Here is a 14,171-nt window from a genome sequence, read left to right as displayed (position 1 = left end):
TATTTGGTGATTTTTGAGATAAGCATGTCTAGCAATACGTGAGGCTCAATATCCCATAGTGAGACATTGAACGGAGTGTTATGAATGAGAACTATAGGTTACTAGCGCAACCCCAGTTCTCAGAGTAACATGAAGTGAGATGTCTCACCAGACGGCCCTTCTTGCTGAGGCGAAGCGAGAAGAGGTGCTTATTTTGAATGACGCTGCGTCGTAGCGCAAGCTACTTAAAGGGTGGGTAGATTCCCTGACGTGGTCGTCAAGATAACCAGCCAATCAGGATTGGCGTAATGAGATTGATGCTTCTGAGGCATTCGCGGGGAGGCGCATCCCATTGTGAGACATCTCACTTCATGTTACTCTGAGAACTGGGGTTACGCTAATAAACTATAGTTATTGCTTCGGGCAGATAACAGTGAGGCTCCTTGTTCAAAGGAAAACTGGAGACTTCCCTTCTGCAACCTTTTATTTTTCTTCGGTGTTTGTGAGTTTATAGGGTGTCTTCTTACAACATCTAGGGTTAATAAAGAGTGTGACCCGTTTCAAGTTAAAATTATATAATAACTACGCTATAGTTTTTTTTATCGGAACAAGGTTTCATGACATCCTCCACAACAGCTACAGTATATAAACACTACAACACTGATTTTGACAATTTTAGCCAAGTCTGAAGGTCTCTAAAAAACAAAAGGGTATAATTTGGTGTTCGGGTCTGGGAAGACCCGGCAGAATTGTTTTGGGTGACTCGGGGTCAAATTTGGCACAATCAAGATTCATGTTTGACTTTAGAATTAATTATAACTATAATATCTATATTATTTGGAAATACATATATTTGCCTTCTGGTATTGATCTTCTCATCAGACTGTCAGAAAATAAAGAAGCGTATTTCATAAAATGTTTAAGTGATTATTCATGTTAAGATGGCTTTGCTATAGGGTGTCATTTGCCTTCATCTGGTTGAATATAATTATGGCTGTGGTGAGTATATCATTTTTAGTTTCTGTAATAAATGTCCCTGGTGGGTTGAAGCCGAGTGCAGGAATAAAGCAGGGACAATTATAATTTTGCTAGAATACAGACCTAGACTATTCTGCCTTTTTTCTTTTTTATAAAAGCAATTGATAATGGGAAAAGATCATTCTTGAAGGCACTAGAAAAGGAAATTACCAAGTGGAAGTTATATGATGGCAATATAAGGACATATCCTAGCCCGCTTTTTTATAATGTTTGCCATCAACTTGTAATCCAACTTAATATGTTAATATATAATCCTCTTTATTATGAATATGATGAATTGTAACATGTTTGCTTTTTTAAAAATAAAATTAGAAAACAAAACCCAGTAAATGTTTGTTAATTAAAAATGAACGTACAAATGATTATTTTTAATAAATAATATCACTGGTTTCTGGGAGATTTGGTGACAGGAAGGTGCAGTTTTACCCGGGGAAGTGTTGCACGTGACTGGTGTCAGGCAGAGGCATTCCATAGCTCTCGGGCAGCAGGAGGCTCAGCAACCCGGACGCAACTGTAATGCTTCCCATCAGGATGTAAGGCAGTGAAACGGAATAGCTTCCTGTGGCAGCACATCAAAGGAGGAGACAGTGAAAAACAACCATGGACACAGCAATTAAAAACAACAAAAAGACAAAAGGTATAGAGACTGTAAGGATTTGATGTGGCTGCATCAGTACTTTAAATCAAATCTTTAAATAGAAGCCTCTAAATTTGAAGTGAAAGAGTTAGTCTATCCGATGTGGTTGCTAATCAAGCCTGCTTTTAGATTCTTTGTTCTTGTGACTTTTGTTCTGTTTTGTTTCAGTGGAGGCACCAGCGTGTTCTAACAAGAGGTCAGTTGGGTAAGAAACAGCTTTGTTCAGCTGTGTATGCGTACACAATAGCAAATGCTGTCGTCACCGCACACTTCCGCATCATCTCCAGTGTTATGGAGAGATAAACCAGGTCTAGAGTGGGTAAAGCATTCAGAGGTTATATGTAAGTTGAGTTATATAAGATGCAAATTAAATTATCCGCAATTATGTTTGCTTGCAACTGAGAAACTAGACACATTTTGCATCTGAAAATACTATATAATGAGTGATCCTACATAGACAACAAATGACAAAAGGCACAAAGCTTTATTAATCTACTGTGAAAATGCTTCCTCTAAGGGTCATACTTGCTGGCATGAGCTGTACGAAGAGTAGAAACACTCCTCCCATGAAGAGGGTTGATGAGAGACTCAGTCGTCTGGACCACCAGCGAAACATTACCCAAGACAAAGTGTAGGCTGGTATCTCAACCAAAGCCGACACGAAACAGTTGAAGTAAGCGTTACCGTGAAGGTTTGCCGTGTTTAGGGAAAGAGCAAAGTAAGCAATGGTCAAGGTGTTCCTGTGGGGATACATTTTAAACATTAATATCAATTTAGAATATGTTTTTAGTTAGTAGATCTCAGGCATGACACAACAGCGTAGTCAGAAAACAAATTAAACTCATATTATTGGTGTTCCTTTCCTAGAAATTCTCATCTAGTGTTTCGCAAATGTACCACAGCAAATTGGGGCCACTAAATATTGTCAAACGTAATTACAATGGCCCTAATAAGCCATTGTAATACGTTTATAGATTGGTGGTGGATTCAAAATTGCAGAAGAGTTAAGTGACATTCATATTTGGACAGACAGGATTAATACAGAAAACCTGAACTAAAACATTCATCCTGAATGCTTATGTCGGTACATTCAGTAACCGATACATGACATTACTGGTTGCAGCTTGTTTCTGCTGCCCCCTACTGGTCAACAATCTATTGTTATTGTAGGTTTGAGTTTAATCCAAAAAAAAAAGGATGTGTGATACAGTCTATGGTGATGAATGATACAAAAACTGAAATGTTAGTTCATGATTGTTATTTGGATTAGAAAGTATTTATTTTAGAAAGAATGTGCATGCAGCTTGTAACTTATCAACCTGCCATGATGAAGGATATGGAGGTTACGACTTATTTCCCGTCAGACTAACTGTTTCTAAATCAAACTGCATCGGTGTTCAGTAAGGAAGTGGGCACAGGATTAATACAGGCATACTGTGCAGTTATGAAACCTGATTTTGATCTGAGTTGCAGGCTTCACAGCACCTGACAGGTCATTATTTGTTGTTAGTTCAATGGACTGTCATTGGGCCTGAACTGTGTGCGTATGTATGTGCGTTTGGAACAGCGTGTGTTCAGTATATGTGTGTGTGTTTATGTGCATGCAGGGTCACTGTACTGAATGTGGAGGTCAGCAGGGACTCACCAGACCAGCCACAGCGTGAGGGAGATCCAGCGGATGTTTGGGGAACGGAGCAGGTCACAGATGTTGAGGGCCTTACTCGTCTCACATTGAAGTTCTTTCTGTGGGGCAGCAGAGCCCTCAGAATAACAAACACTTAGCAAGCAGAGCCATCGCTCAAGAAATAATTTCATTAGAGAGATGCTTGTGTATGAATGGCCACTGCTGAGTGACCACATGCATGTGCACGTGTTCACACATGTCCCAAATGTCTGGATCAGGATTAAAGGCAAAAGTTAAATGTGCAATGAAGACTGGGGGGGGGGGGATTCTTGTGGTAATTAGGAGTAGAGGTAAAGGAAACAGATTTCTCCAGTTTATGATTAAATTGTAACCGGTTTTATTTGTTATCTCCCCTTAGTCATAATTCTCTAAAAATACAAATCAAATAGGCTGTGTATTTATGTACTCTGGCAGCATATTTCTGTGAGTGTTGTAGTTTTGACAGTTTTTTCTTAGGTTGTCCAGTTCCTAAATGGTTGATAGTTAACAACACAACATCTTTTGAGTACATTTTTACAAAAGTTTCAAGTATTCCAAAAAAGAAAAGAAAATTGAATTAAGTATGCTCTAACACTTTTAAGTAAACTCTGCAAGAGACAGACAATTAAGAGTAAAACAATATGATACTGGCTTATCATATTAGGAAAATGGCCTGTGCCCAGTTTTTATGCATATACATGAACAGTTTTTTTTTCAGTGAGATCTCACCTGCAAAGGACTAAAGATGACCGGTTTTTGTTTTTTTAGCAGCATCTCTCACTATGGCCTCTGCCTCCTCCACTCTGCCCCGAGACAGCAGCCAGCGAGGAGATTTTGGGATGAACCTGCCTCAGTACACAACAGAGAGAGAGACAGATGTTCAATCCCCCAGAAGAGAGACATGATTACTGTACGGTAAAGGTACTTTCTTTTAGCTTATTCCGAGTCCTTTCACTGCTCAAATGATCCTCCATAAAAGTAAAACATACCTAAAAAAAGCCTTAATAAAGTTGAAAAAGGCTGATGCTGTTGCAATGCTGTTATTACATTGTGAATATAGTGACCATATCTATGTATGACACTTTTTCTTAAATGTATACCTAATCCGAAAATTATGCATGCATTTTAATATGATAAAAAATACATTAAAAAGTAATTGTCATAATGTCATAGTCACAAATGTAATGTCACAACACCACAGCCCTATACAATTTGTATTTTATTATTAAAGAAGGACTTTATTTATTATGTTTATCAACTACTTGATTAATAGGCAAATTCTTTCAGCTTTAAAAAAAACAATCTGTTTAGCTTTCGACAGGAACTATGTTGATTAATTGATTGACCTTGATGAACGTAATACTTAAAGCAACGCTGTACATTATACACCACTCAACACTGTAGAAAATAAAACACTTGAAATGAAACACAGCCAGATATAAAATCAACTAGAAAAATAAGAACCCCACACATTCAAGCAAACACACACCTACCTACCACCAGAGAGGCACATAGAGGAAGCCAGGCAGGGCGAGGCCTAGGAGAAGCATCCTCCAGTCTCTCAAGAAGCAGGCTAATAGTGGTATGAACATGTAGCCTGCAGCAAAGAAAAGACTCACACCTGCGGTGGAATAAATTGTCCGAACTTTTGGGCTCAATATCTCTGTCCCTGAAGCACAGGAGAAAAGGGGGGAGATTCAAAGCACAGGCAATGAATGACACATTATTTTTTCATGGACAAGTTAGCAACTAAATACACCTGAAATCATCAAATAGAGGCAAACAAAAGTACCTAGCACAAACGCAGCCACATAATTAGAGATTTGTCCCATCCCGACAATAAAGAACAGGGCGCAGAACACGGGCCAGGATGGAGCGAAGACCATGATGAATGTGAACACTGTTTGGACTGCCATGGTAACAAACAACACTATTTTTCTCCCATACCTACAAATGATACAAAGCACATGTAAATGACCATGTAAGTAGATGCAAAGGTCAACCAATGGAACCCTCAAATGTACTGTATAGTATGATTCACTGAAGTCGACAAAACACAGACAAATCCAGTAAGCACAACACAGTGGTGTAAATTGTTTACCAGAGTTTGCATAGCTGTTGAAGTTAAACATTTAGCCGAGAGTCAGCATTTGTGAGAAGGTCAACACATGACGGTTGGGAAAATCCTTTACTGATGCGGCTTCATTTTTACTGGCACATGCTCTTTTTTCCATTTAGTGAACTGCCAGACTTTGATCAGCACTGACGGCTAAAAAAAGAGAAATAGGTTCTTGTTGAGTTGTTTGAGTATGAGAAAATAATTGTAACATTAATATCATTAAAACATCTATTCATTGACAGTGGGGCACACTTGTTGCTGTTGGAAATTTGACTTGGCAGATCATTTGGTACAACAAGTGCTTACTGAGTGATTAACGTTTTGAAAAACTAAAGTCAATCTTTCACCACCTGTCAGAGAGCTGCCCCGAAACGAATGAGCCAGTGAGAACACCACAGAAGAAGATGGAAGAAGTTAGCGGGTTCTTCCACCTGTCGCCACACACCAGGTCCCACTGAAAACACACACGCACACACAGGCAGTATTTAAGTCTTCACAAAAAGTAGCAATTTCTTAACAAAAAACGGTCTAAAAAGTACCACAGGAGTGCATTTGTGTGTGTATGTATAATCATAGTAAATTAGTTGTATCAAAAATAAACTTACTTTGCAGACATTTGAAATGTTGGCTTTTTTTTTTTAACAATTATCACCTAATGGCTTACTTATTTTGTATTAATGGAAATAAAAATGTTTTCTTTATGTCCGAATATGCACCTAACGAGAGTGGAACAAATATTAGACACATCTTTGAAAATGTAATACATTATTGTTTTAGTTTCCAATGATTGATAACTTGGTGGCTGAGCAATTAATGTTATGTTTGTCAATTTCTTGTGTAGATGTTGAAAATATCTCTGAATCTATTGCAACATCAAGATGAAATGTAGTTTTTGCACTCAATTAAAAACTCGACATTACAAAGTAGGCTACTGTACTTAAGTAACATTTTGAGAATTTGACAATTGTATGCTACTTCGTACTCGTACTTCTACTCCACTACAATTCGATGGTAAATATTGTACTTTCACTCGACTACATTTATTTAATGCCTTTAGTTACTACGCAGATTTTGATTAATAATGTGAAATATAATTTATAATTGAGTTACACTTGGAGTAAATACAAAAGCTACCTTGCAGTATACAAAGTAATTAGAACTAGCTGTAACTTGCTTTGATAACACTTTAATGCATCAATAATTATAATCAAAACATATTGTAGCGACCCTGTATACACACAAGTTATTGAGCCGTTTCCGCTCTACATCCTGAACTCCTCCCTTCGATGCAATGCACTTCCGTTTTGGCGGACTGGCTTTGTTTTGCTAGCTAGCTCCGTTGTGCCGACAAAGCACTGATATCGCAGAGACAAAGAGGATATAACAATTACAACATGAAGAAAAGTGGTTCGGGAACTACGTGTGCGGTAGTTGGTTGCAATCACTCGAGAAAGCACCTGAACGAGTGGTTAGATAGAGAGTGCTACGACCACAAACCAGCACCCTGCACCCAGCCATGTTGTTCATTAAATACAGATAAACACAACAAATACTGCATGCATTGTATTTTTTAATATTATATATGAATATTTTCATAGTGATGTAATTGTGTGGGCTGCTTTTATATTTTAATTTGTAATACCTGTTAGGATTAAACATGTGATCTTTCTTGTTGAAGCCATTTCTTTAGTTTCCTCTCAACAATTAATTAATTCAGTGTTATTTATGTACAGTATGAGCTTAATATGAATGATGAACTGTGTTAAAAGAAATTGTAGCACTCTAAGGAACATATGAAATGCAATAATGCAATAACAGTGTAATAATGAAATTAAATTACATCAAACTTTATTTTCACTCAAACAGTACAGGCACATATGATATATTGCACAGCATAAAGAGATCATGTAAATTGTGCATTATGTAAACAACAGACAACTGTTGGCTCCTGTGGGCATGACCTAAATAAGGCAGTTTATTTTGGTTTTATGCTGGGCCACGTCGTCATGTTATCCTCCCAGTTTTGCACTGAATTCGGGTGGGGGAGAGTAACGCCATCTCCAGTCAAAGAAGTAGAATCGTGTTCCCAAGCTAGCATCACTGTTAGCATCGAAATCGCTGTGTTTACACCAGTGACCGTCTGACTGTTTACATCGGTTTACACCGACAGACGCTGTGCAAAAGACTTCCGGCGGAAATGAAGTGCATTTGTGTAGTGTCATGGCGCTACCCGTGTTTTGGCGCGTAAACTTGTCTGAGGCTGAGGGTGTCACTCAGGCATCCCCCGTATCTTGGTCAATCACAGAGCTGCACAGGATGCTGGTCTAGGTGAGGGCCTGTGGTTGGGGGAGCGGACGGGGGAGGGCGGGGAGGTTGTGACGTAGACACTGGTATATATAGGTGTGTGTGTGTGTGGGAGTTATAGTTGTGTAAGGTGGAAACCCCAAGCTGTACCTGTATTCCTCCAGTCTAAGCTAATAAGAGTTATTAAAGCCTAATAACTTGCAGCCGGTTTCCGACTCCATCTGTGAACGTTACATTGGTGTCAGAAGTGACTTTTCGAACGGAGGACGTCTATCCGGAATGGTGTTCGTAACTGCGTCACGGAGGTAGCAGGTAAGCTAGCGGAGATGGAAAAGTTAAGCGAGAGGGGAGTGAAGCAGGAAAGTAGGGATCGAGAGGAAGAAGAAGGAGCAGGCGGGTGGTCGAAGGACATGAGTGGGGAGTTTGTGAAGGCACGAGAGGCGAGAGAGTGCCTGAGGGAGTCGGCGGTGAGGATGGCTAGAGACGCGGGAATGTCGCCATCTTCAGCTTCGTTTCGCGCCAAAACCGGGCAGGATGTAAACAACAATGGCGGCGCCCATCAACCGGTAGCAGCCGCCGCGTCTGTGAAGACACCCAAGTACTCGGGTAAGGCTGACTGGGAGGCTTTCCATGCCCAATTTGAACTGCTTGCACATGCCGCGGGGTGGTCAGTAGAGACTAAAGCACTACAGCTAGCTTTGTGTCTCACAGATGAGGCTCTTTCATGTCTGCTGCTGCTTAGCCCGGAGGGCAGACTCAGCTACGAGGCGTTAGCGGGGGCTCTGAAGAGGCGGTTTGGACAGTGTTTCCCGCCAGAGCTGATCTGAAATGAACTGAGCAACCGCTGTAGGCAGTCTGGGGAGACGCTGCGGGCGCTGGCTAATGTAGTGGAGAGCCTGACGCGGCGGGCGTATGCACACATGCCGCCCGGTGTACAAAGTGAGCTGGCACATGATCAGTTCATCAGGGCTCTCCTCCCTGTGGACTTGAGGGTCGAGGTTCATCTGCAGCATCCACAGTCCTTGCAGGCGGCCTTGGAGATGGCTGTGGAGAGGGAGGATGTGTGGAGGGTAGCTGCGAGGAGCAACGGAGGGCCGGTACCGCCGGCTGTGAGGAGCTGCAGAGAGGAGGAGAAGCCGGCTTGGGTTACCGAGATGACAGAAATGATAAGGGCTGTTTCTTTGCAGCCAGCATGCAGACTAGGGCTGCAACAAACGACTAATTTGATAATCGATTAATCTATCGATTACTGAAACGACTAATCGATTATTCGGACTATTACTTGCGCAATTTCTCAAACGCTCTTATTTAGCCATCAACTTTTAAATGTAGGTTTGAGGTTGTTTTAGGCATGTGGAAACTAACAATGAAGACAAAATAGACAAATACTTGATTCAAAAATACATATTTATTAAACTTTCTGCTGATATAAAAGATAAATAAAAAATCTGTCCTTCAAAATTTTTAAACCAAGGACAGCAGCAATATAAAATAAAAACTACAGCAGTTTCCCTTAATCAAATAAAAAAAACTATTTCAACTTAAAAGGGATAAACACTCTTGCATCTAGGCTAGATTATTCTTGGTTGAAATGGAGGAAAGTCAGCATCTCCACATGAACTCCGGAGAGGCTTGCTCTCTTCTGAGAGCAGATATTCCCCGCCACAGAGAAGATTCGCTCAGCCGGGGTTGATGTTGCAGGAATGCAAAGGAAAGATCTTGCAAGCTTTGACAATACAGGGAAACGCCCCTTATTTTCCCTCCACCATCTCAGAGGGTCATCTTTTTTGTGAATGGCTGGCTCTGCGAAGTACATCTGAACTTCGCTCCTTGCCATTTGGAGCTTTTGGTCCTCGTGAGATTCATCCTCTTCTTCACTCAGACTGTCTGTGTCAGACTGAAGGAGGTTATCCAGTGCTGATTTGTCCCCTCTGCCTGGAACACTGACCCTCTGCTGTTGAACTCGCTCACAGCCTTGTATCTCAGACCCCCTTACCTCTTTGATTGCAAGGACTTCAATTGTCCCTTGCACCCGTGTGCCATCTTCAGCTCCCATAAACTTCAGCTTTCTGAATCTTGGGTCAAGGGAAGCTGAAAGAACAATCGGGTTTTCTTTCTCTGCTGAGATGGTGTTCAGACACCCCCATCTTTCGTTTATCCCTTTTTCTGCACTTGCCAAAAATGCTTTTCCTGCGCCCGTCTCAAAATGGGTTTGCTGTGTGGACCGTTGCAGCCCTTTGACCAGCTGTGGAAGACATGAAGCGGTTGCATACTCCTGTCCACTTAGGTAAACGGTAGCACATTGAAAAGGCTGCAACCCTTGTGTCAGCTCTTCAAGCAGCACCCATTGATCTGGCTTCAAGTCAAAGTACTGTTTGCCCCTTGGAGTTACCTCAGGATCGGATAGAGTTGCAGTAACTGGCCAGCGCTGTTCCAGGAGTCTCTACCATGTAGTATGTACTGTTCCATCTTGTACTGACATCCTGGATCAGTTTATGCTGTGGTGTGTTCATTTGCTGCTGTTTCACCTTCAGTTTTGTATTTGCCAGCTCGCTTCTCCTGAAGTGTTCAACCAAGTGTCTTGCAGCCCCTACAGCTCTGCTGATGCTGGGCTCTTTGAGGGCATTGTTAACTATGAGCTGGAGTGTGTGCCCACTGCAGCGCACAGAGGCCCAGCCGTGTTTTTCCTCCAGCATTCGCATTGCTGCCACAATATTGGACCCATTGTCGTGAACTACTGCTTTTATTTTGGTAGGCAAGATGTCATATTTAGCTATCACCTCCTCCAGCCATGTCATGATGTTCACACCAGAATGCCTCTCCTCAAGAGGCATGGTGGCAAGATTCAATGTCTTCATTTCCCAATCTTCACTGATGAAATGGCAGGACACGCCAAGGTATGCCTCTGTTGCACGACTAGTCCAGACATCAGCTGTCAGTAGGAGGGCGCTTTTGACTTCCTTAATGGTCTCCTTTACCTTAAAAGACATCAGATGTGATCTTAGTTAAAAAATGTAAGCGCATACAGTGTATACAGTTAAGATGTTTGGGACACTTTATACTTTAATTTAAATACAATTATGTATCAGTGATTTTATTTCTTATTCATGAAGTCTACTTTTCAATTAATAAATACAAATTATATTCTATGGGTCTATGCGTGCCTGTGGGAGTGAGAAAGTGAGTGAATGTGAGTGAGTGATAAACACTTGTTGTACCTTCAGAAAGGTTGTTTAATATTTCTGTGTGTGTGTGAGTTAAACACTTGTACCTACCTTCAGTAAGATGGCTTCATATTTCTTTTCCATCAGGTGAGTAAAGTGGGTTCTGGATGGAAGGATGTATTCAGGGTTAAACTGCCTGATCATTTCACGAAACCCTTCACCATCAACCATCGACATTGGTCTCATATCCTTGACCAGCATGGTCAGGATTGAGTTTGTTAGCGCAGTGGCTTGTTGGAGAGGTACAGGCCTTTTCCTTTGAAGATACTGATCCATGGCAGTGGGACTGGCACAGCTCCTCTTTGGCCTGCATTTGATATAAAAATACATATTTTATTGTCAGGCAAAAGAGTAACATTAGTTTCTAAAAACATTCATATGCAATCAATTACATTTGATTTCACATTAAATGAAGTTGAGCTTTGTTATGCCTATCACTTTAATTTGTAAAAGTCAAATCCGGAGATCGTTCGAGTAAGTTAAATCAAAAGCATCCTGGAAATCATTCTCATATGATTAAAGTGTGTCTTTTGCAGGCCACTGTAGCTAGTGCGCCAGCGCCACCCGGTGATGTAACAAGTAACAACAACTTCTACACATCCCATTTGGACACAAACACATTAAATGTTTTCCCAATTATCCGGTGTTCTCTTGTGCACTCGATCAATTACATCTGCAGCTCTATACTGATTGCAATATTAAAAATATATATATATATATTTAAAAAATATTTATCCCCCGCTGCCTCCTGCCGGTCATCTCTCCTAACAGCGCTCTTATTATTGTGAGACTGCCGGGGCAGACGCAACATCTTGCAAGAAACAGCATCTCAGGGCTTCTAAATATTTAACAACCTATTAATGATGCATACCACTTAACGGGAAGAAACTCAGCTATTGTAAGACGTGCTAATGTAGCGTTAGCTCGGTGCTAATTCAGCACATAACTGGCAAAAGCGTTCTTTTCTACTTCAAACTCACTGAACTAGCAGCCAGGAAAGAGCAAGAAAACAACTTCCGTTTACAGAGCCATATATATAAATACGTCTTACCTGCTGTTTTGTGATCAAAACTAAAGTTGTGTTCAAGGACATGCAATTTAAACATTGGCTAGCTACTGCTAGCTAGCTAGGTTAGTTGACTTACCGAGTGGAGTCATCTTCCAGAACTCCGACATGCTTTCTTTTGAGATGTTCCATCATTGATGAAGTGCTCCCATGCCAGGCTAGATCGCCTTTGCAAATGTTGCACTTAACAACCTTTTTCACATTGTCAAGTATGAAATGATCCCACACTTTTGAGGTTTTCGTTTTAGGTGTTGCCATTACGCTTCTTGTTCTCTTTGGGTTTTTTAGCGGGCCATTAGCTTATCAAACTCCAGTATATTAATATCTACATGTAAGCGCGTAAAACACCGGTGATGAAGTTAGCGCGTAAAAAAAACGTGATGACGTCAGCGCGTAAAACACACGTGATGACGTCACCAACGAATCGACGTAGTAGATAGTAGTAGTCGATTTTAATCGATTAAGTCGATTAGTTGTTGCAGCCCTAATGCAGACCAAGTACCAGGGTCTACTAGGGTTGTGGTCAGCCGGGAAATTTGGCCAGAGACTGCCCCCAGACACGCCGGACCCAGGGAAACGACTGTTTTGGCGTTTGGTCAGCCACCAGACTCCCTGGACACGCATCCAGGGCCCAAGTACGCCAGGAGACTTCAGGACTGCCTCGATTCCGCGCACGCCTTTGCCCGCGATCAGCAGAAAAGCGCTGGGGTGAGACAGAAGCGGAACTATGACACCCGGACAAGAGGGCAGCATTTCCGGGCTGGGGAGCTGGTGTGGGTCTACAGAACGCAACGCACGAAAGGTCGGTGCCCAAAACTGAACAGCCAGTGGGTGGGTCCTTGCAGAGTACTTGAGAGGGTGGGGGAAGTGGTCTACAGGGTGCAGCTGCCACCCAAGGGGAGAAAAGTGGTTCTCCACAGAGACAGGTTGGCTCCGTACAGAGGAGTCGCTTCCCCACAGGGAAACCCCACAGCTGGCCCTTCGACATCCTCACTCAGGTCCTCCGGCGAGCGGAGCAACAGGGCCACCCCAGGCCCCCTGCCTAGAAGGCAGTCACGACGCCCGAGTCGTTTCAGAGACTTTGTGGGTTAGTACGTTTTTTTTGTGAGACCCCTTGTTTATGGTAGAGGGCAAGAATGCGCCAATCTGCATAATGAGTAGGTACCACCTTAAGTATATTTTGAAGCTTATTATTTTGTACTTTTACTTCAGTTACATTTCAAATGAAGGAATGTTCTTGTAGTTATCCTACACACTCCGGTTCTTTCACTCAAGTACAAGATCTGAGAACCTTTTCCACCTCTGCAAATACTTCCTGTATGAATATCATATACAGTCCTCATGCGTCAACTCAGTGTCCGCTGCATCCCAGAAGCTACGCAGACCTGTGCACAAACCTCCGTTATGATGGTAGAAATGTACACGCTTTGGTCATACTCCCACCCATCCAAGCAGCTCTCAGTCGGCACATTAGACATGTTAACGTCGACCCCGGGCAGAAAGCGTCTGTCCGAGAAACTCAGCACATCTCCCAGCCTGTATTTGTAGCACTTGCTGGGCACCAACGCGCCGCTGTTGCTGTTCAGCTCCAGCGGGATGCTGCGGTTCCTCCACGCCGCCGTCAGGTTCACGTTTGAGGGAATGACGCAGCTGTGGGGCGGCGTGTCGGCGACGAAGACGATGAACATGCTGGTGAAACCGTTACGGCCCGTCTACACTACAGGCATCGAAAAATGCTTTCAACGCTTCGCCCGTTCACTTGAATGGGGTGACGTAGAAGATTTTTAATCTTCGCCGAACTGCATTATGGGGAGCATGGCTTTGCAAGCATCACGAGCATCTATCAGCATCAAAAGTTGAACAATGTTCAACTTTTGAGGCTCGATGCTTGGCATCAGCCAATCAAATCCCGTTTATGCAAATCCCGCCAGTGCAAGCGCGAGCCAATCAAACCGCGTGCAAGCCGGGAGAGCCAGACCGCAGTTAATTTCCTCATATTCCAAAGGAAATATTACGGTAGCAAATCACCCGGTTCTTTACGACCAGAACTATTTACCGGGATACAAACCGGAGGAACCAGGCATGGAGGGAGGTGGCAGAGACAGTGGGTGAAACTGGTAGGTTTTTCGCCTGTTTGGAGA

The 14,171-nt window shown here is 42.3% G+C and overlaps 1 pseudogene across 1 annotated transcript; it reads right to left on the bottom strand.

Moving 5' to 3' along the window:
- Positions 1-1,438: 1,438 nt before the first annotated feature.
- Positions 1,439-13,718, bottom strand: LOC307018470 (organic cation/carnitine transporter 2-like; annotated as a pseudogene). The gene is made up of 8 exons (XR_013810564.1): positions 13,428-13,718; positions 5,787-5,890; positions 5,110-5,264; positions 4,815-4,986; positions 4,047-4,162; positions 3,300-3,397; positions 2,180-2,394; positions 1,439-1,964 (listed from the first exon to the last, which is right to left on the bottom strand). The product of XR_013810564.1 is annotated as an organic cation/carnitine transporter 2-like (transcript).
- Positions 13,719-14,171: the final 453 nt, after the last annotated feature.

This window comes from Notothenia rossii, assembly GCF_949606895.1.
Source record: "Notothenia rossii genome assembly, chromosome: 9".
In the NCBI taxonomy this organism is placed as follows: Eukaryota; Metazoa; Chordata; class Actinopteri; order Perciformes; family Nototheniidae; genus Notothenia; species Notothenia rossii.
The sequence above is the reverse complement of the archived record's forward strand: the minus strand, read 5'-3'. Positions and strand labels throughout refer to the sequence as shown.